Source organism: Lacerta agilis, chromosome 3 (genome assembly GCF_009819535.1).
Source record: "Lacerta agilis isolate rLacAgi1 chromosome 3, rLacAgi1.pri, whole genome shotgun sequence".
In the NCBI taxonomy this organism is placed as follows: domain Eukaryota; kingdom Metazoa; phylum Chordata; class Lepidosauria; order Squamata; family Lacertidae; genus Lacerta; species Lacerta agilis.
Window position 1 is genome coordinate 115,853,322 of NC_046314.1, and position 22,421 is coordinate 115,875,742.

The 22,421-nt window shown below is 49.4% G+C and overlaps 1 long non-coding RNA gene across 1 annotated transcript; it reads right to left on the reverse strand.

Moving 5' to 3' along the window:
- Nucleotides 1-2,998: 2,998 nt before the first annotated feature.
- LOC117044756 lies at nt 2,999-4,186 on the reverse strand. The gene is made up of 2 exons (XR_004426344.1): nt 4,085-4,186; nt 2,999-3,317 (listed from the first exon to the last, which is right to left on the reverse strand). It is a non-coding gene; the product is annotated as an uncharacterized LOC117044756 (long non-coding RNA).
- Between the last annotated feature and the right edge of the window lie 18,235 nt (nt 4,187-22,421).

The following is a 22,421-nucleotide window of genomic DNA, read 5'->3' on the forward strand; positions in this document are numbered from 1 at the left end:
CACCCAAATTGCTGAGCAGGGAGAAAAACCCAGGCGTTTCAGTGTTTGTGCAGAGTTCAGTATCCCTGAAGGTGGTCAGCCAGTCATTGCCGTAGAAAAAAACTTGTCTGACCAGTTCAGTCACCTCCTCTGTTGGATTCTAAACTCTTGGCATGAGAAGGAACTCAAGAGCAGTTTTGGGTTGTACCTTTCAGATCTCTGATTCTATTCTGGGCTATTCGTGCTGTTCCTCCTCTGTTTAGGACTTGGCTGCGGAGGGTGAAAGGCAGAGGTTGGATGGGTCAAAGGACACGTCAGGAGGAGATGAGGAGCAAGATGTTGGGGGGCAAAATTGCATGTGGAATAAGCCCTGCAGAGGCTTTCATAACCAAGGCAGGGTGAAAGTGGGTAGGTGTGAGAGGGGGTGGACTTCACGATCACACCCTTGTCAGACAGGTGTCTGTGGGTCAGGTGTCACCCACAGAGGCGTCTTAGCCATTGAGGCTACAGTGCATCCCGCCCGGTGCTGGTGCTGCTGCTCCTGCGGCGACCGGTGGCTCGTGGGGCTGCCCCAGCCATCCTTAGAGCAGCGTGAGCGGCGGGGAGTGGTGGAAGGGGGCCGCCAAGTGTCACCCCCCTCCACCACTCCCCGCCGCTCACGCTGCTCTAAGGATGGCTGGGGCAGCCCCACGAGCCACCGGTCGCCGCAGGAGCAGCAGCACCAGCACCGGGCGGGATGCACTGTAGCCTCAATGGCTAAGACGCCTCTGCCCCCATCTCCCCGCCCTTGCTACGCCACTGTCACAATCACCTATCTCTATCTGTCTCTCTTGATGTCCATTTGCCTTCTGTATAATGTACTGTATAGAAAATAAATCTGAAAATGTTTCAGCATTCTCAGAACTTAACAGAGGCCGCAGCAGTTGTTTGCTGTTGTCATAAACCCACTTAATTTGAAGTAAGTCCCATGGGCAAATGGTAGCCAGGCACGTGACCTACTAAGTGAGAGGGTGGACAAGTAGATTTGTCAAGTGTGTAAAGCAAGTGTTATTTACTGAAATATACTCGGAGTCAAGAGTGAATTTCATGCTCTTTATTCAGCTCATAGTAGCGAGGAATGAAAGTTCCCCCCAAACCTCTGTGTTATATACATTATTTACACAATATGCAGATGACACCCAGCTCTACCTCTGGTTTAAATCAGAACCAGTGAAGGCGGTGAAGGTCCTGTGTGAGTGCCTGGAGGTGGTTGGAGGATGGATGGTGGCTAACAGATTGAGGTTGAATCCTGACAAGACAGAAGTACTGTTTTTGGGAGAGAGGGGGTGGGCTGGTGTGGAGGACTCCCTGATCCTGAATGGGGTAACCATTCCCCTGAAGGACCAGGTGCGCAGCCTGGGGGTCATTTTGGACTCATAGCTGTCCATGGAGGCGCAGGTTAATTCTGTGTCCAGGGCGGCTGTCTACCAGCTCCATCTGGTATGCAGGCTGAGACCCTCCCTGCCTGCGCATTGTCTCGCCAGAGTGGTGCATGCTCCAGTTATCTCCCGCTTGGACTACTACAATGCGCTCTATGTGGGGCTACCTTTGGAGGTGACCCGGAAACTGCAATTAATCCAGAACGAGGCAGCTAGACTGGTGACTGGGAGCGGCCGCCGGGACCACATAACACCGGTCCTGAGAGATCTGCATTGGCTCCCAGTACGTTTCCGAGCACAATTCAAAGTGTTGGTGTTGACCTTTAAAGCCCTAAATGGCCTCGGTCCTGTATACCTGAAGGAGCGTCTCCACCTCCATCATTCAGCCCGGACACTGAGATCCAGCGCCGAGGGCCTTCTGTCGGTTCCCTCCCTGCGAGAAGTGAGGTTACAGGGAACCAGGCAGAGGGCCTTCTCGGTGGTGGCACCCGCCCTGTGGAATACCCTCACACCAGATGTCAAGGAAATAAGCAGCTATCCTATTTTTAAGAGACATCTGAAGGCAGCCCTGTTTAGGGACGTTTTTAATATCTAACGCTGTATTGTTTTGACATTCGTTTGGGAGCTGCCCAGAGTGGCTGGGGAAGCTCAGCTCCTCCGAGGGTCTTCTGGCAGTTCCCTCCCTGTGAGAAGTGAGGTTAGAGGGAACCAGGCAGAGGTATAGCTGTCAACTTTTCCCCTTTCTTGCAAGGAATCCTATACAGAATAAGGGAATTTCCCTTTAAAAAAGGGAAAAGTTGACAACTATGGGCAGAGGGCCTTCTCAGTGTTGGTGCCCACCCTGTGGAACACTACCATGAGATGTCAAGGAAATAAACAACTATCTGACTTTTAGAAGACATCTGAAGACAGCCCTGTTTAAAAAGGTAAAGGGACCTCTGACCATTAAGTCCAGTCGCGGACAACTCTGGGGTTGCGACGCTCATCTCGCGTTACAGGCCAAGGGAGCCGGCGTACAGATTCCGAGTCATGTGGCCAGCATGGCTAAGCCGCTTCTGGCGAACCAGAGCAGTGCACGGAAATGCCGTTTACCTTCCCGCCGGAGCAGTACCTATTTATCTAATTGCACTTTGACGTGCTTTAGGGAAGCTTTTAATGTTTTATCATGTTTTTATTATTCTGTTGGGAGCCACCCAGATGGGTGGGGTATGAATTAATTAATTAATTAATTAATAATATTCTTTCAGCTCTGCTCAATTCCTGTTTATGAAACATCCAGTCCTTCTCTGAGCAGCTGCCCAAGGAAGCAGGACACTTGGAGGGGAGACACAGAGAAAGGGGCATGAGGAGGGGCAGGGGAGACCCCAGGGAGAGGGGCCTGCCTGCAATTTGAGAAATGCTCTTGTGCAAAGCCATGTTTGGAAAAGAACCAGAAAACCTGGATGGCACCACTGACTGGCAGAGAGAGAGAGAGAGAGAGAGAGAGAGAGAGAGAGAGAGAGAGAGAGAGAGAGAGAGAGAGAGAGAATGGGTATCTGAGTCTGACCAAAAAGAGTCCCCTCAACCCAGCACACGCTTTCATAACACGAACCAACACAAAGGTTTCCAATGCTTGCATTTATTAAAAAGAAGAAGCTAAAGCAGTTTTGCAGGCAAACCAAATCCAAGCTCCAAGCCCAAGCCCACTTACTAAGGAGTCAGGCCCCATTCGGAACAATTGGGCTTACTCATGAGTAGACAGGCAGACAGGATAGGTCCCAATTGACCCCTTCCCAGAATCGCCTTCAGCAGCATCAAGCAAAGCGGTTTCTTCCCCAGCAGAGATGGGGGGTGCAGTCGAAGCATCTGCACATCAGAGGAGAGCAGGGGGGTCTTCCGTTCACCAGAGGTCTTTCACCAGAGATCTGCAGAGTTACCATCCTGTGAGAGGAGGAAACACTGTTAAAACGGGTGCTGGTGGTGGTTCTGAAAACCCAAACCAGTGACTCCAACTGGGAGGCAGAAGAGCTGACTGTTGTTGCACACCGAGGGCCTGTTTTGCAGAGGGTTGGACTAGATGACCCCTTGGTTCCCTCCCAACACTACATTTCTATTCTACGATTGTAGGAGAGACCTCTGAGCATTTCATGTATGTACTTTGGGGTAATCTGAGTGGGGTTTGGCTGCCACACACACTTTTTTCCCCTAATGTGGTTCTTTTTCCTCCTTGTTTTTACCAACAGCAACCCCAGGAGAGGACACATTTTAGCAAAGAATTGTGTCTGCGTGTTGGTGTGCATTGAACTCTTTCCCTTCCAACTCTCCAATTCTGTGATTCAATTCTGTGATTCAATTCTGCACAGGAATGTTTCACACAGGTAGGTTGCCTTTGCTATTTGGGGAAGGTCAGCGACTGAGCCCCCACCCACCCTCTCATACCACAAAGAGCTGTTCTTTGAGCCAATGGAGGCATTCCTTCCGAGGCTAAGGGGAGTTGTGGCTGAGGGGTCGGAGAGCTTTCATGGGGGCAGCAAGGGAAGAGGAAAGGCCTCTGGTCACACACTAATATTGTCCCCCTCACAGTGGCTGAAAGGTTAAGAGAGGGAGGTGGGGTGGGGTGGAAAACAGAGCTATGAGTGTCATGCATTTGGGGTCATGAGACACCATTGAGTAATTTTCGAAGAAAACTAAGATTTGATTTAACTCACCTTAACGGCAACACACTTGGAGACCACACCGAAAAACTGGCCTTCGGGGCCAAATGCACCTTGCTCGCAGTATCCCATTTTGCCGTCGACAACGCTGAATACAATAACCTTGGGCTCTGGTGAAATCTGGAGGAAGAAAAAAAGACTTTGAAGTCTCTGTCTCTACACCTTCCACAACTTCTTCCACTGTGGCCCTGATGGCTTGGACACCTGGAGGGCACCAGGTTGGGGTAAACTGGTGCTGGAAGAATGCAGGGCTGGAGCAGAGAGTCAGTCCCTTCTTCTGCCTCCCTGCACCTTCAGGACAGGGTCTGAGCCAAGGTGGTAGGGAAGGCTGCGTCAGAGTCACTGGCTTCCCTGGGTGGCCACTGGCAAAACTGGGAGAGAGAAGGCCCCTTGCCCAGGAAACTGGTCCATTCTTTTACCCACCGCAGAGCTGAGTTTGCTGAAGCTCATTATTACAGTTTGGAAAGCAACAGCTTCTGTGGACCATATAAAGGAGGTGATAAGCAGAGCTTGACTGATGGATCTGGCCAAAAGGGGCGCATCCAGTCCAGCATCCTCTTCTCACAGTGTCCAACCAAAAGCCCCATTTGGGAAACTCTCCAGGAGGACAGAGAGGCAAGATCCCACCTCTTTGGGAGGCACAGCAAGTGATATTCAGAGTCAGGTTTAAAAGGAATAAAGCTGAGATCTGTGGAGCTCAGAGAAGAAGCATGTGAGAAAAAGGCCATACCTGGAGCCAGCAGCATCAGGAAAAGGACGGCAACAGAGAGGAGGCAGAAGATCTTCATTGCTGGAGGTTGGTGGGAATCCTGGAGGTACCAGAAGCCAAATGGAAGAGCAGTTGGCTGGGGAAGCAGAGGTCCCTCTATTTATAGGTGGCTGGAGGACTGTTGAAATCTTGTGGGATGCCAACCGTTCCTTTGCAAGATGGATGTTGCAAGCCCTGAGGGGCATGTGCCAAGGACCAGCCAAAAACCACAGAGTCATAGGTTCATCAAGTCCAACCCCATCACGGCTATAGCATCCCTGACTGCTGCCCATCCAACCTGTGCTTAAAATCTTCCTGCAAAGGAGAATCTGGGACCTTCTGAAGGGCTCCATTACACTGTTCAACTACTCAGAAAGTGAATCTGTTGGTTTTTGTCTTGCTCTCTGCTCACAGTGGCATGGCATCTTTTTATATCCGGGGGGGGGGGGTGCACTCTCCAGGCGGGACCAGGGACTGGGCACAGAGGGTGAACGAAACCCTTCCTTCTAGCCCAACTCTAGATGCCATCGCTGCTGGGCTGGCATGGGGCACAGAGGGTTCACAGGGCTGTGCTGTGCTCTCTCCTCACCTGCCCACACGGGGGGATCCTCCCCGGCCATGGCGTGTCTTGGCAGGTGCACCCCAACACTGGCTGGGTGGCCATTCAGTGTGGGGGCCAGACTCCAGTGGGCAGAGACGCCCAGCAGCCAGCAAGGCAGAGATGCTTGCTTGGGGGTTATCTTGCTCATGCCCCCTCAAAATCATGTGCCCGGGGCTACAGCCCACCTGGCCCTCCCCACGGTGAGCAGGAGAAAACAAGCTTGTTCCTTCCTCCTTGGGACAGCCCTTCAGATATTGGAAGATGGCTCTCAGATCTCTGCTCAGTCTCCCCAACTCCCTCAATCGTGTTGCTATCAATAATTCTACGTGTTCTTGACCTCTGCATAGCTGTCAAGTTTCCGATTTGAAAATAAGGGATCAGCAGTCTCACCTATCCCGGGGACAGTCACATGTCAGTGGTGGGTGGAGCCAGAAGCAAAAGTGGCCGGAGCAGCAATGTAAACTCCAAGCGGGCTCGGAGCGGAGCAAAGAGGAGGGCAGCCAGCAAAGAGGAGGGCAGCCATGTGCTCCGTGCATTGGAGCCCCATCGTCTTCTTGTCTGATCCCATCAAAACAGGACAGGAAGAAGCAGCTGCTCAAAGGCAGCCAGCCTCCGCCCGCCAGCTAACCCTATTGGCTGGCTGAGGGGCTCGGCGGCAACGGATAGGGGCTGGTGCAGGGGGAGGAATACACCCCCCTGTAAGCACGGGAAACGGCTCCCACTTGCTTTGAGGGCTGAGGCTTTTCTCTCCAAGTAGGCGAGATCTTCCCACCCAGTTCCTGGCCAGCAAGGGAGGAGCTGCTTCCATTAAAAACGGGAAATTTAAGGGAAATAAAAAATAAGGGAGAGCAGCGGGAAACTGCTTGAAATAAGGGAGAATCCCGGGGGAAACGGGATACTTGACAGCACTGGACCTCTGTCTCTTCATCGCCTTCCCATTTGCAATTTTAGAATGGTGGTGCTCGCTCCCACGTCAAAATGCTCTACCTCTCTTTTTCTTTTTCGCCTCTTCTTTTTTTCTCCGATCTCCCACACCCCCCGCCCCTCTTCTTTTCATCCTGATCAGAGTTTCTATCTGGATTAAGAGCAGACATAAAGGGGAGTGGGTGTGTTTGCACACTTATCTGATGGATGAAGAAGCGGAGCCCACCTCCGTATTCCTGATGAAAAGAAAGAGAAGGGGGGAGAAACCAATCCTTGGGGCAGAAGGCTGTTCATGGCCAGGATGGCAACTTTCTCCCTCCCCTGCTGGAGACAGGAGGCCTCTGAACATCATTGGCCCAGAATTGCAAGTGGGGAGAGTGGTGTTCACTCAGGTCCTCCTTGTAGGCTACCAATGGCCATGGATCACATGGGATTCCCAGCAACTGGCATTAAGAACCATTGTGGCCCCTCACTGCAGAGGCAGAGCATCTCCCTCATGGCTAGCAGCCCCTGGTCCGCATTTCAAGCCATCCGAGTGGGTGGTCATCCCTGCCTCCTGTGCCAGGGAGTTCCAAAGTTTCACTACAAGCTGCACGAAAAAAGCCCTTCATTTTGTCTCTCCCAAATCTCCTGACACTCAGCTTCATGTCATGTCTCCATTGCACTCCCTAATTCCACCTTACCTCCCTTACCTCACACAGAGACATTAGGAAACTCCTGGACAGCGGCCGTCACGACGCATGCGCAGCATCCCGAGTGGACTGTGCATGTGCGGACATGCGCAGTCCACCCAGGATGTCGGGCGTAAGCGGCCGCTACCCCTTCCGTGTGGCGGCAGCAACTTTTAAGACTGCAGCACGCCTTAAAAGAACGAAGAGCAGCATTTGGCACACATGGAGGCACCTGGAGGGCTGCTCTGATAAATTTTGACTGGACCCTTTCAAGAAGGGTCAGATTTGGTGGAGGGGCACAAAGTTGAGCCCCATAAAGCAATTGAGCTAGCGCTTTAGCCTCAAAGAGTTTGAGAGCCGCAGGTACATAGTGTGCACCGTTGGATCCTAAAAAACCTAAGATTGCAGAGGTGGACTTCTGGGCTGCAGCCACAATTTGTGTTAAGTGGGCTTTCCTCGACCCTCTATCGTGGAAGACTATGCCCAAGTATTTAAAACAATGGACTTGCTCGATTTTTCGTCCGTTGATACTCCAAGGTCGTGTCTTAGGACGCTTAGCAAATGTCATTACTTTGGTCTTCTGATAGTTAATAGTGTAAAAGAAAAATCCCAGGTGTGGAACTGCCCAGCCACCTGGCCCTTAGGGATAAGCCCACTGGTTTCTGCAGAGTTAAATAAAAGAAGTCCAGCCACTGGAGCAAGGACAAGACAGGGTTTATTGTGCAATAGGTTACAGTCAAACTGCACACCCAGAACAGTGTTACAAGAACTTTTAAAACTCCTATCATATCCCAGAATACAGTTTGGAAACATCATTACTACATCATCACTACCTCACAAAAGGGAAGAGTTATACATGATTGACATATAGGAAAGACAAGATTTGCATATGGGGAAAACAGAGCAATATCAGGGAGATAGCCCTGGGCCAATGTGAATTGGTGTTAAGTATTGGCAAGGATACCTTGAACACTTATCTGGGAGAGAACAATGGGATTCCAGCTGAGGGATATTAGCCCAGTGGCTTCCTGAAGCACCCAGAGATTACCTGCTGAGGCATTTCCCTGTGTACTGGTCTCTCACCTACTGGATCATGGCAGAGAGATGGGTCCCCTTAAGGGCATCACTCCATACCCCAAATGAGTTTACTCGGGAAGAGACTTTGTTTAGGTGACCCCCCCCCCCATAATTTCCGTAACAATAGTAAGACAGGCCTCTTTACAATATTGAGCAAGGGATCGGAGCGCACGTCTTAATCCAACTGGAGTCCTGGACAAGATCAGGGCATCGTCTGCATACAGGAGAATAAATGCCTATCTGCCAGTTTGGGTGGATGGAAATCAGGACTTGATAGTTTAGATATTATATCATTAATAAAGTAATTGAACAGCAGGGGGGCTAGTACGCATCCCTGCTTGACACCCAACTGAGTAGGCACCCGCCGTGTCAGATGTCCCTGATGGGAGCAGCGGACCAGGAGGCTTGTGTTTGTATATATTGATCGTATAAGAAGGAAAAGGCGAGGATCAATTGTTGAGGATTTCATCTTCTCCCCTAGCTTATTTGGCGAGATGGAATCAAAAGCGGTTTTTAAGTCTATAAAGGCCGCAAAGAGGGAGGAAGATTTACAAGATATGTATTTCTCGATGTGGTGTTGAAATACTAGGCAATGGTCCATGGTAGCTCTTCCTTTCCGGAATCCTGCCTGTTCTTCTGCAATTTGATGCTCCACCTCCAGCCAATCTTGAAATTTGTCTTTGAGATGTAAGGAATACAGTTTACTCACAATATTGAGTAAACTGATTGGCCTGTAATTTCCTGGTTTGAACTTGCTCCCTTTTTTATAAATGGGAATTATAATGGCGACACCCCAGTCTTTTGGAATGTGTCCTGTGCTATCAATATATGTAAATAGTGATGCTAACACAGGGCACCACCATTCTTTGTTTTTCTTAAGTCCTCACCCGGCGCTTTCCCTACCCTAGTTCTAGACTATATGTGTAAATAACACCAGATATTCTAAAGACAGCACAGCCTCCGCTGACCTTCATTGAAAGGAAACCAAACTCTGGGCAAGCACGGAAACACCTGAATTTTCTCATCGCTCAGAGAGTTGGGTGCTGCGTAGAGCCTCTCCTCCTCCGGGAGGGGAGGGGTTGTGGCCGGGAGCCGGCTCCTGCATCATCGTGGGGGTGTCTCGCCCCCACCCTCACCTGCCTTACCTTTCCGGCTGCCGCGCCGCGCCCCTAGCAGTCAGCCAATAGGGCTGGTGCAGGGGCGGGGTTGTAGCTGCTCTTAGGGCAGCCGCGGCATCAACCTCCGCCATTCTGCGTCGCTGCTTCGTCGGGGGTTTAGTGTGGTATCGGAGGGCAAGGTTCGGGCCATCGCCTGACCCTCCAATTGCTGGGTATTCCGTAAAGGAATCCAGCGGTTGTGGATCCTTTTTCCCCCCCCCAACTTCAACTTCAACTTTATATGCCACAAACCTTCTTACAATACAATACAATACAATACAATACAATACAATACAATACAATACAATACAATATGTACAATACAAATCCACCAACAATTAATCCCTTCATCCCACCCCTCCCACCTCCCACCTCATCCCCCCCTGCTTTCCCCCTTCTTCCTCTGTTTTATTCTTCTTCTTAATTAGTTCTCGTGGTTTTACGCTTCTTTATTGTTTCTGTCTTATGATCTAAATTGTTTCTTTAATCTATAATCTTCGTATTGTCTTTTTTACATTGTAAATTTTATACCTCCAATAAAGAATTATATGTTAAGCCATGAGTCTTGTTCCACAGTTCATATTGCACACATCCTATTCAAATATAACATGAATTTCCCCCATTCTTTTTCAAATGCTTCACTTCCTGATTGCCGAATTCTAGCAGTCAATCTCGCTATTTCCATATACCCCACCATTTTTTGCCGCCATTCCTCTATAGTAGGGGTCTGTTGCTGTTTCCAGACTTGTGCTAACAAAATTCTAGCACCTGTAGTTGCATACAAAAATACCTTCACATCCTTTTTCCCCTCCCACCATACCCAACAGAAAAGGTTCGGGCAGTTTACTAAACAAATACTTATAGATCTTTTTTAATTCATTATATATATATTTTCCCAGTATTGTTTAACGTTGTCACAGCTCCACCACATGTGGATGAAGTTTCCCGGCGGTTGTGGATCCTGTCCGACGCCCTGTTGGTGGCTAGGACCATGGCACAACCCCCGGTGACTTCAGGGGTGGAGCTTCAGTTGTATCTCGCATCAACAGGCTCCACCTCCGGGGCGGTTAACCCTTGAGTGACTCCACGCTCTGCGGGGGGGGGGGGAGTCTACTGTAGTTTGTTCAACCCAATGCCTAAGCCAATACCACTCACATGCTGTAACCAATAAAAGTTGTGGCCATTTTTCCTTCCATTAACCAAAATGTTTTGTGTCATTGTGTTTTATTTCTGCATGCGGGAGTCGGGTCCTCAAATTACAACAATATTTTCAATGAACCTGAAATGTGTTATTTGCCCCTTTTCTCCAGCTCCATCCCTCAATCTGTTTGCATGGAAAGGGATCTCTTTGGCATTGCTGCTTCCCATTCCCAACACACACACACCCCAATATCGCCTTCTGATCTGGGCTCATTTCCAAGTTCACTGAGCTGAATCTCAATGTCGAACCTATCAAGTGGCAATAGCGACGGTGAGGAAGACATTCTTCACCGCCTCTATTGCATCTGCAGAAAACAGCAGCAGGAGACTCTTTCAGGTGGCCCACAATTTAACGGAACCACCTGCGCCATTGGGGCCCCTATATGGCCCCCGAGATCTCCTGCAATGATTTTATCAAGTTTTTTTTGCAGATAAAGTTGCTCAGATTCAGAAGGAGGTAGACTCCACTGTGGGAGCAGGGCCGGGGCGGGAGACTGCTAACCTGGATATATTCACCTGAATGTACTGTTAGTCCAGAAGTATAAAGAACTGTTTTTCTCTAGAGACTCTTTTAAGTTAGAAGCTTTCCTGTATGTCGCTAAAATGAAACCTTTCTGTAAGCTGTGAACCTTGATTTATGTACAAGAGTCAGATTCCTGGGATGGGGAAGTGAGCCGAAGACCTCTATAAGAACTGTTTGAAAACGGAGTAGCTTTGTACTTGCTCGTGCCTTGAACACAGCATGTGCCTTCTGCATGCAGAATAAATCTTTCTCCCTCTGAAGCCAGGAGTCTCGGTGTCTATTGACTGCTTCCATTTTCTCGCCGGGCGCAAGCTGAGGAACCCCATTGGGGCAAATAAGGCTCCATTACCTCTGAGGCTGTGGACAGACTGCTTCGACGAGTGAAACTGACCATCTGTCTCCTTCATCCTTGCCCATCCTGCTAATAAAAGTGTGCCAGGAATGGCTGGGCAATGGGCTCTGTGAGGTGGTGAATGATAGGGTAACTGTGCCCCTGAAGGACCAGGTGCACAGCCTGGGAGTCATTTTGGACTCACAGCTGTCCATGGAGGCACAGGTCAATTCTGTGTCCAGGGCAGCTGTCTACCAGCACCATCTGGTACACAGGATGAGACCCTCCCTGCCCGCAGACTGTCTCGCCAGAGTGATGCATGTTCTGGTTATCTCCCACTTGGACTACTGCAATGCACTCTACGTGGGGCTACCTTTGAAGGTGACCTGGAAACTACAATTAATCCAGAATGTGGCAGCTATACTGGTGACTGGGAGTGGCCGTCGAGATATAACACCGGTCAAAAAGACCTATGTTGGCTCCTGGTATGCTTCCGAGCACAATTCAAAGTGTTGGTTCTGACCTTGAAAGCCCTAAATGGCCTCAGCCCAGGAGACCTGAAGGAGTGTCTCCACCCCGGACACCAGGGTCCAACTCTGTGGGTCTTCTACCGGTTCCCTCCCTGCAAGAAGTGAGGTTACAGGGAACCAGGCAGAGGGCCTTCTCGGTGGTGGTGCCCGTCCTGTGGAATGCCCTCCCATCAGATATCAAAGAGATAAACACCACATGCTGGGCCAGCCCACTCATGAGGCAAGGTGTGGTGCCCACCTTGGGTGGCAGGAACCACAGGGACATCAGATTCAGCCTCCAAAAATCCATTTTGGCCGCTGGGAGGCATTGCTGATATACTCCCTCTTCATCCTAATGTACGGTAGGTTTTAACACGCTCCTTCTTTCCTGAGTAGGGTAATGTGGGGGCTGGATAGCACCATTTTGTGGTTTGCCTCAGGGGTTCAAAGGTCTTGGGCTGGTCCTGTACACAAGGCTCCCCATTCCCCCTTCTCCTTCATCACCCCCTTCCCCTTCCTCCTCGCCCCTCTGACCCTCCAAGTGTCCCAATCTTCCAGGGACAGTCCAGGATTTACAGAAGCTCTTCCAGTTGCTGATTTGATCTCAGAATGTCCCACTTTTCCTAAGGATGTTCCCATTTCCATTAGAGAAATGTTGGAGGGTGTGGAGTTGGAGAGTGAGCCGCCTGAAGGCAATCCCTGTATAAGGAAGTATTTTTTTAATGTTTAATGTGTTATGATGTTTACAATAATAGAATAAGATAGACACAGAATGGAAAACGGAAAATTTATCAATGTAATATTTTACACTGTATGTTCTGTATACCTTAGAGCACATAATCCATACTATTATAATTAAATGAAATAAAGATTTAAAACTTCAAAATAAATAAATAGAGTCGGACCAAAAATATCCCTCAACCCAGCACACGTTTTCACAACATGGAGCTACACAAAGGTTTCCAATGCTTACATTTATTAAAAAGAATAAGCTAAAGCATTTTTTGCAAGCAAACCAAATCAAAGCTCCAATCCTGAGCCCACTTACGGTACTAAGGAGTCAGACCCCACTGGCCACAGTGGGGCTTACTCATGAGTAGGCAGGCAGACAGGATGGCTCCCTCTTGACTCCTTCCCAGAATCGCCTTCAGCAGCATCAAGCAAAGCGGTTTCTTCCCCAGCAGAGATGGGGGGGGGGGATGCAGTCAAGGCAGCTGCACATCGGAGGAGAGGGGGCGGGTCTTCCTTTCACAAGAGGTCTTGCACCAGAGATCTGCAGAGTTACCATCCTGGGAGAGGAGGAAGCACTGTTAAAATTGGGGTTGGTGCTGGTTCTGAAAACCCAAACCAGTGACTTCTTTTAAGACCCCTTTTTTACGAACATCAACCCCAGGATAGGACACATTTTAGCAAAGAATTGTGTCTGCGTGTTGGTGTGCATTGAACTCTTTCCCTTCCAACTCTACAATTCTGTGGTCCAATAACCACCTTCACCTTCATGTCTCACACAGGTTGCCTTTGCTATTTGAGGAAGGTCAGCGACTGAGCCCCCACCCACCCTCTAATGCCACGAAGAGCTGTTCTTTGAGCCAATGGAGGCATTCCTTCCCAAATATGCCCCTTGTGCTCATTCTAATATCGTTCCCACCACAGTGACTGTAAAGGTTAAAAGACAGGGGTGGGGTGAGGGGAAGACAGAGCAATGAGTCTCGTGCATTTTGGGCCCTGAGCCCTCACTGACTAATATTTGATCAGAACTATGATTTGATTTAACTCACCTTAAAGGCAACACAATAGGCCATTTGAACAAATAAAAATTGGACTTAAGCACATTGGTTGGCAACTTCCCCCGAAACTTTCACAGTCCAGAATAGCAACTTTGGCTCTTGTGAAATCTGGAGAAAGAAAAAGAAGACTCTGTCTCGCAGGACTGTCCTTCTACATCTTCCACAACTTCTTCCACGGTGGCCCTGATGGCTTGGAAACCTGGAGGGCACCAGGTTGGGGAAAGCTGGTGCAGGAAGAATGCAGGGCTGGAGCAGAGAGTCAGTCCCTTCTTCTGCCTCCCTGCACCTTCAGGACAGGGTCTGAGCCAAGGTGGGAGGGAAGGCTACGTCAGAGTCACTGGCTTCACTGGGCAGCCACTGGCAAAACTGGGAGAGAGAAGCCCCCCTGCCCAGGAAACTGGCCCATTCTTTTACCCACTGCAGATCTGAGTTTGCTGAAGCTCATTATTACAGATTTGAAAGCAAGTGCTTCTGTGGATCATACAAATGAGGTAATAAGAAGAGTTTGACTGATAGATCTGGCCAAAAGGGGGCGCATCCTGTCCAGCATCCTCTTCTCACAGTGTCCAACCAAAAGCCCCATTTGGGAAACTCTCCTGGAAGATAGAGGGGCAAGATCCCACCTCTTTGGGAGTCATAGCAAGTGGTGTTCAGAGGCAGGTTTAAAATTAATAAAGCTGAGATCTGTGGAGCTCAGAGAAGAAGAATGTGAAAAGAAGGCAATACCTGGAGCCACCAGCATCAAGAAGAGGACGGCAACAGAGAGGAGGCAGAAGATCTTCATGGCTGGAGGATGGTGGGAATCCTGGAGGTACCAGAAGCCAAGTGGAAGAGCTGTTGGCTGGGGAAGGAGAGGTCCCTCTATTTATAGGTGGCTGGAGGACTGATGAAATCTTGTGGGATGCCAACTGTCGTTTGCAAGATAGATGTGGCAAGCCCTGAGCGGCATGTGCTAAGGACCAGCCAAAGACTACAGAATCATAGACTCATAGAGCTTCAGCGTTGGAAGGTACCCCAAGAATCATCTAGTCCAACCCCTGCAATGCAGTTTTTAAAACCAATAAAGCATATATATATATATATATAGGTTCCTTCCAGTAGCACCTTAGAGACCAACTTGGTATGAGCTTTCATGTGCATGCACACTTCTTCAGATACACTGAAGTTGCAACAATAGCTCGGGGGGGTTAGAGCCTGGTGCTGATAAGGCCAAGGCTGCAGCTTCGATCCCAGATGCACATTCCTGCCTTGCAGGGGTTTGGGCTAGATGATCCTCAGGGTCCCTTCCAACTCTACAACACTATTTGTTATGAAACAGAAGTCACCAGACCCTTATATATAGTGAGGGAGTGGGGAGGGGTATTACTCAGAAGGGTGGTGGGAATGGGGGATTGCCTTATAGGTGTGGGAAACCTGTTGACCACTGTTAACGACTGCAATTGGTCTTACAGGAATAAGTAAGGGATGAGATGGCTAAAAATAGCTTTGTCATGTAGAATGAGATAAGAATCCAATTTCTTTGTTCAGACCATGTCTCTCCATGCTTTTAAGTTTGGTAATGAGTTGCAACTTCTCTTTCCAGTCTACAGTATTTCTTAAATTCCTTTGTATTAAGGCAGCTACTTTGAGATCTTGTATAGAATGTCCTTGGAGATTGAAGTGTTCTCCTACTGGTTTCTCTGTCTTGTGATTCCTGATATCAGATTTATGTCCATTTATCCTTTGGCGAAGGGTTTGGCCTGTTTGTCCAATATAGAGAGCTGAAGGGGACTGTTGGCATTTGATGGCATACACAATGTTGGAAGATGAGCAATTAAATAGTCCTGAGATGGTATGTTTGATGTTGTTGGGACCAGTAATGGTGTTGTCCGGGTTTATGTGGCAGCAAAGTTGGCATCTGGGTTTATTGCAGGCTCTGGTACCATTGTCCATGTTGAGTCCTGTTGTTGTATTATTGTGGGTGAGAAGGTGTTTGAGATTGGGTGGCTGCCTGTAGGCGATGAAGGGTCTTCCTCCCAGAGCTTGAGAAAGAGAACTGTCATTGTCTAGGAGAGGTTGTAGATCTCTGATGATGCGTTGTACTGTTTTAATTTGGGAGTTGTATGCGATTACTAGTTGTGTTCTGTTGTTTTCTTTTTGGGGTCTGTCTTGCAGCAAGTTCTCTCTGGGTATCAGTCTGGCTCTTTTGATCTGTTGTTTAACTTAATCAGGTGGATATTTTAGTTCTAAAAAGGTTTGCTGTAGATCTCTTAGGTGAGAGTCTCTGTCTGTAGAGTTGGAACAGATGCGGCTGCAACGTAGGGCCTAGCTATATACAATGGATTGTTTGGTATGTTTGGGATGGTAGCTAGAAGCATGTAGATATGTTTGTTTCCACAGAGGGCAGGGGAAGATGGTGCTTTTCAGAGACATTGTTCTATTTCTCTGTGGAAGGTCCAGCTGTGGAGGGGAAGTCCATTAACATTGATGGAGTGGAAAACAGGTCTGCGGCTGCTGCGGGAGGTTCAATAGCCGGATGTGCAAAGGGTTGGGATTTTCAGCCATCTCCAAACAGGTGCCCCCCAGACCTTCTGGATTGCATTACCCAGTGCTTTTTTTTGACACCCTCCCTGCCCACAGACTGTCTCTCCAGAGTGGTGCATGCTCTGGTTATCTCCTGCTTGGACTACTGCAATGCGCTCTACGTGGGGCTACCTTTGAAGGTGACCGGGAAACTACAACTAATCCAGAATGCAGCAGCTAGACTGGTGACTGGGAGTGACTACCGAGACCATAAAGCACTGGTCCTGAAAGACCTACATTGGCTCCCAGTACGTTTCCGAGCACAACCCAAAGTGCTGGTGCTGAAATTTAAATCCCTAAATGGCCTTGACCCAGTATACCTGAAGGAGCGTCTCCACCCCCATCGTCCAGCCCAGACACTTGAGGTCCAGCACCGAGGGCCTTCTGGCAGTTCACTCGCTGCAAGAAGTGAGGTTACAGGGAACCAGACAGAGGTATAGCTGTCAACTTTTCCCTTTTCTTGCAAGGAATCCTATACAGAAGAAGGGAATTTCCCTTAAAAAAAGGGAAAAGTTGACAGCTATGGGCAGAGGGCCTTCTCAATGGTGGCGCCCAACCTGTGGAACACTACCATGAGATGTAACGGAAATAAACAACTATCTGACTTTTAGAAGACCTCTGAAGACAGCCCTGTTTAAAAAGGTAAAGGGATTCCTGACCGTTAGGTACAGTCGCGGACTCCTCTGGGGTTGCGGCGCTCATCTCGCATTAATGGCCGAGGGAGCCGCCGTACAGCTTCCGGGTCATGTGGCCAGCAGGACTAAGCCACTTCTGGCGAACCAGAGCAGCGCACAGAAACGCCGTTTACCTTCCAGCTGGAGCGGTACCTATTTATCTACTTGCACTTTGACGTGTTTTAGGGAAGCTTTTAATGTTTTATCGTGTTTTTATTATTCTGTTGGGAGCCAACCAGATGGGTGGGGTATAAATAAATAAATAAATAAATATTATTATTATTATTCTTTCAGCTCTGCTCAATTCCTGTTTATGAAACAGCCAGTCCTTCTCTGTGTAGCTGCCCAAGGAAGCAGGACACTTGGAGGGGAGACACAGAGAAAGGGGCATGAGGAGGGGCAGGGGAGACCCCAGGGAGAGGGGCCTGCCTGCAATTTGAGAAATGCTCTTGTGCAAAGCCATGTTTGGAAAAGAACCAGAAAACCTGGATGGCACCACTGACTGGCAGAGAAACAGAAAAGGTCTTAGAGTCTGACCAAAAATATCCCACCACACGTTTTCATAACACGAACCGACACAAAGGTTTCCAATGCTTGCATTTATTAAAAAGAAGAAGCTAAAGCAGTTTTGCAGGCAAACCAAATCCAAGCTCCAATCCTGAGCCCACATACTAAGGAGTCAGAACCCAGTGGGGCATACTCATGAGTAGACAGGCAGACAGGATGGCTCCCTCTTGACTCCTTCCCAGAATCGCCTTCAGCAGCATCAAGCAAAGCGGTTTCTTCCCCAGCAGAGATGGGGGGTGCAGTCGAGGCATCTGCACATCAGAGGAGAGCAGGGGGGGTCTTCCTTTCACCAGAGGTCTTGCACCGGAGGTCGGCAGAGTTAATATCCTGTGAGAGGAGGAAACACTGTTAATACGGGTGCTGGTGGTGGTTCTGAAAACCCACACCAGTGACTCCAACTGGGAGGCAGAAGAGCTGACTGTTGTCAGAGTCCAAATTGCACACAGAGGGCCTGTTTTGCAGAGGGTTGGACTAGATGACCCCTTGGGTCCCTCCCAATGCTACATTTCTATTCTATGATTGTAGGAGAGACCTCTGAGCATTTCATGTATGTACTTTGGGGGAATCTGAGCGGGGTTTGGCTGCCACACAGACACCTTTTTTTCCTAATGTGGTTTTTCCCCCTTCTTGTTTTTACGAACAGCAATCCCAGGAGAGGACACATCTGAGCAGATTCTTGTGAGTGTGTGCATTGAACTCTTTCCCTTCCAACTCTACAATTCTGTGATTCAATAACCCCCTGCACAGGAATGTTTCACACAGGTAGGTTGCCTTTGCTATTTGGGGAAGGTCAGCGACTGAGCCCCCACCCACCCTCTCATGCCAGGAAGAGCTATTCTTTGAGCCAATGGAGGCATTCCTTCCCAGGCTAAGGGGAGTAGTGGCTGAGGGGTCAGAGAGCTTTCATGGGGGGAGCAAGGGGAGAGGAAAGGGCTTTAAACCCCCTGTACACACACTAATATTGTCCCACTAATATTGTCCCCCTCACAGTGGCTGAAAGGTTAAGAGAGGGAGGTGGGGTGGGGGGGGAGACAGAGAGGTGAAACACCATTGACTAATTTTTGGAGAAAACTAAGATTTGATTGATGCTTTTGAACTATGGTGCTGGAGGAGACTCTTGAGAGTCCCATGGACTGCAAGAAGATCAAACCTATCCATTCTTAAAGAAATCAGCCCTGAGTGCTCACTAGAAGGACAGATCCTGAAGTTGAGGATCCAGTACTTTGGCCACCTCATGAGAAGAGAAGACTCCCTGGAAAAGACCCTGATGTTGGGAAAGATGGAGGGCACAAGGAGAAGGGGACGACAGAGCATAAGTTTGGCCAAACTACGAGAGGCAGTGAAGGATAGGCGTGCCTGGCGTGCTCTGGTCCATGGGGTCACGAAGAGTCGGACACGACTGAACGACTCAACAACAACAACAACAAGATTTGATTTAACTCACCTCGACCGCAACACACTTGGCGACCACAATGAAAAAGTGGCCTTTGGGGCGGAAAGCACCTTGGTCGCAGTATCCCATTTCGCCGTCGACATCTCTGGAAACAATTTCTTTGGGCTCTGGTAAAATCTGGAGGAAGAAAAAAAGATTCTGAAGGCTCTGTCTCGCAGGACTGACCTTCTACACCTTCCACAACTTCTTCCACGGTGGCCCTGATGACTCAGACACCTGGAGGGCACCAGGTTGGGGAAAGCTGGTGCTGGAAGAAGGCGGGGCTGGAGCAGAGTAATTCCCTTCTTCTGCCTCCCTGCACCTTCAGGACAGGGTCGGAGGCAAGGTGGGAGGGAAGGCTGCGTCAGAGCCACTGGCTTCCCTGGGCGGCCACTGGCAAAACTGGGAGAGAGAAGCCCCCTTGCGCAGGAAACTGGCCCATTCTTTTACGCACTGCAGAGCTGAGTTTGCTGAAGCTCATTATTACAGATTTGAAAGCAAGAGCTTCTGTGGACCATATGAATGAGGTAATAAGAAGAGTTGATTGATAGATCTGGCCAAAAGGGGCACATCCAGTCCAGCATTCTCTTCTCACAGTGTCCAACCAAAAGCCCCATTTGGGAAACTCTCCAGGAGGACAGAGGGGCAAGATCCCACCTCTTTGGGAGACACAGTAAGTGATATTCAGAGTCAGGTTTCAAAGGAATAAAGCTGAGAACTGTGGAGCTCAGAGAAGAAGCATGTGAGAAGAAGGCCATACCTGGAGCCACTAGCATCAAGAAGAGGACGGCAACAGAGAGGAGGCAGAAGATCTTCATGGCTGGAGGTTGGTGGGAATCCTGGAGGTACCAGAAGCCAAGTGGAAGAGCAGTTGGCTGGGGAAGGAGAGGTCCCTCTATTTATAGGTGGCTGGAGGACTGATGAAATCTTGTGGGATGCCAACCGTCCTTTGCAAGATGGATGTTGCAAGCCCTGAGGGGCATGTGCCAAGGACCAGCCAAAGACTACAGAGTCATAGGTTCATCAAGTCCAACCCCATAACAGCTATAGCATCCCTGACTGCTGCCCATCCAACCTCTGCTTAAAATCTTCCTGCAAATGAGAATCAGGCACCTTCTGAAGGGCTCTGTTTCACTGTTGAACAACTCAGAAAGTGAATCTGTGGGTTTGTGTCTTGCTCTCTGCTCACAGTGGCACGGCATCTTTTGATGTCCCCTGGTGGTGGTGGTGCTCTTTGCAGACGGGACTAGGGACTGGGCGCAGAGGGCGAACAAAACCCTTCCTTCTAGCCCAACTCTAGACCCCATCGCTGCTTGGCAGGAATGGGGCGTACAGAGGGTTCACAGGGCCATGCTGTGCCACCTGCTCACCTGCCCACACGGGGGGAGCCTGCCCGGCCATGGCGGCCTTTGGCAGGTGCACCCCCACAACACTGACTGGGTGGCCATGCAGCTTGGGGTCAGGGTCCCCACAGCAAGGCAGGGCTGGGCTGGGCTCCAGTGGGCAGAGACGCCCAGCAGCAGGCAAGGTGGTGATCCTTGCATGGGGCATCTGGCTCATGCCTCCTCAAAATCATGTGCCCGGGGCTACAGACCACAGTATTCCAGATCCATTTCTTGTGCCGACATTTCCGCTTGGGATTGCTCACCACCCTCTCCAACTCAAGAGGTTCTCCCCAACTTCACAAACTGAGTTCTGCCTCCTCTCCTCGCCCTAGGCACCAGCCAAAGCTGATCTAGAGGCTATTATCCCCCATTGCCCAATACTTTGGAAAATATTTTGAGGATCCAATGGGTGGGGTCTGCAGGGGAGAAGAGCTGGGATTCCCATCCACAGGTGGAAGTCAGTGGCCTTGGATACAGCCCCATTGGTCCAGCACCAAACTGTTCTGTTGCCCTTCCAAGATCTCCAGATCCATCTTTCTAAGGGAAAGGAAGGCTTAACATTCTCTTTTCCTGGACACTCTTTTAGCACTGCTCTGCTGTCTATTTGTATGTGTGTGTTTGTTTGTGTGTTGTGCTGCTTTTGTGGTATTTGTGTTGCTTTCTTGATGCTTCATTTTAACATTGCTAGCTGACACTGGTTTAAAATTCAGTGCATTGTTGTGAATATATGGAGGGAAGTATAAAAATGGGCACCCAAAAGTGAGGGCAAGGCTTTATATTTAATTTTGGAGAAAGGGGAGAATTATCAGTGCCAGTTGTGAGCTGTGACATTTAGAAGGCAGTTGCTGGTCTTTTGCAATCTCCACAGAGATGGGCCCCATGAGATGTCTTCAGCATGCTTTCCCAAGAGCCCAAAGTTCAAACCCAGCAGGCAAGGTGGGGAACCTGTGGTCACAGGACTAAGTCCCGTTTCCTCACCTGGTCTTGCTTCAAGTAAACGGACAAGCGTTGCTCCATTGGATGCCCACAGGGAACAAAGCTGGGTAAAGCAACTGCCAGATTCAGCCCAGTGAACTTGGGAATGAGCCCAGATCAAAAGGTGATATTGGCTGTGTGTGTGTGTGTGTGTGTGTGTGTGTGTGTGTGTGTTGGGAATGGGAAGCAGCAATGTCAAAGAGATCCCTTTCCATGCAAACACATTGAGCGGATGGAGCTGGAGAAAAGGGGCAAATAACACATTTCAGGTTCCTTGAAAATATTGTTACGCAGCACTCAACTCTCTGAGCGGTGAGAAAATCCAGGTGTTTCTGTGCTTGCCCAGAGTTTGGACGTAACCAGAAGTACCACTGTATCTGTATTAGGATAATAAGCTGAGACACATCTGTATATTAACGTATGAGATTTCTGTCTCGTTTTCACTTTCACTCCCTCCATCTTTTTACACATGACATTCTACTAATAAAATTGATTAATCAGGATGACTGTGTATCTTAAACCTTTTGTGAAACTCCTCCCGGCCTGTTTGGGGTCCCTCCTCCCTGGACATCCTTCTTTCCTGGAGGCAGCAGGTGCATTGGGGTGGAGGGGGAGCCACGGAGGCAGGGCAAAAACTGGTGGCAGCGGGGGGTGGGGGGCTGGACTCCCCACAAATGATCCCTGGGTGCCTTGATCCCAGCACAGGTGCAGAGCAGCACCCAGAGCCCGACTGAGGCTGGATTGCATTACCCAGTGCTTTTTTTTTTTGACACCCTCCCTGCCCACAGACTGTCTCTCCAGAGTGGTGCATGCTCTGGTTATCTCCTGCTTAGACTACTGCAATGTGCTCTACGTGGGACATGTAAATCCCTAAATGGCCTTGACCCAGTATACCTGAAGGAGCATCTCTACCCCATCATTCAGCCCAGACACTGAGGTCCTCCTCCGAGGGTCTTCTGGCAGTTTCCTCCCTGTGAGAAGTGAGGTTACAGGGAACCAGGCGGAGGTATAGCTGTCAACTTTTCCCTTTTCTTGCGAGGAATCCTATACAGAAGGGAATTTCTTTTTTTTAAAAGGGAAAAGTTGACAGCTATGGGCAGAGGGCCTTCTCAGTGGTGGCGCCCACCCTGTGAAACACTACCATGAGATGTCAAGGAAATAAACAACTATCTGACTTTTAGAAGATAGCCCTGTTTAAAAAGGTAAAG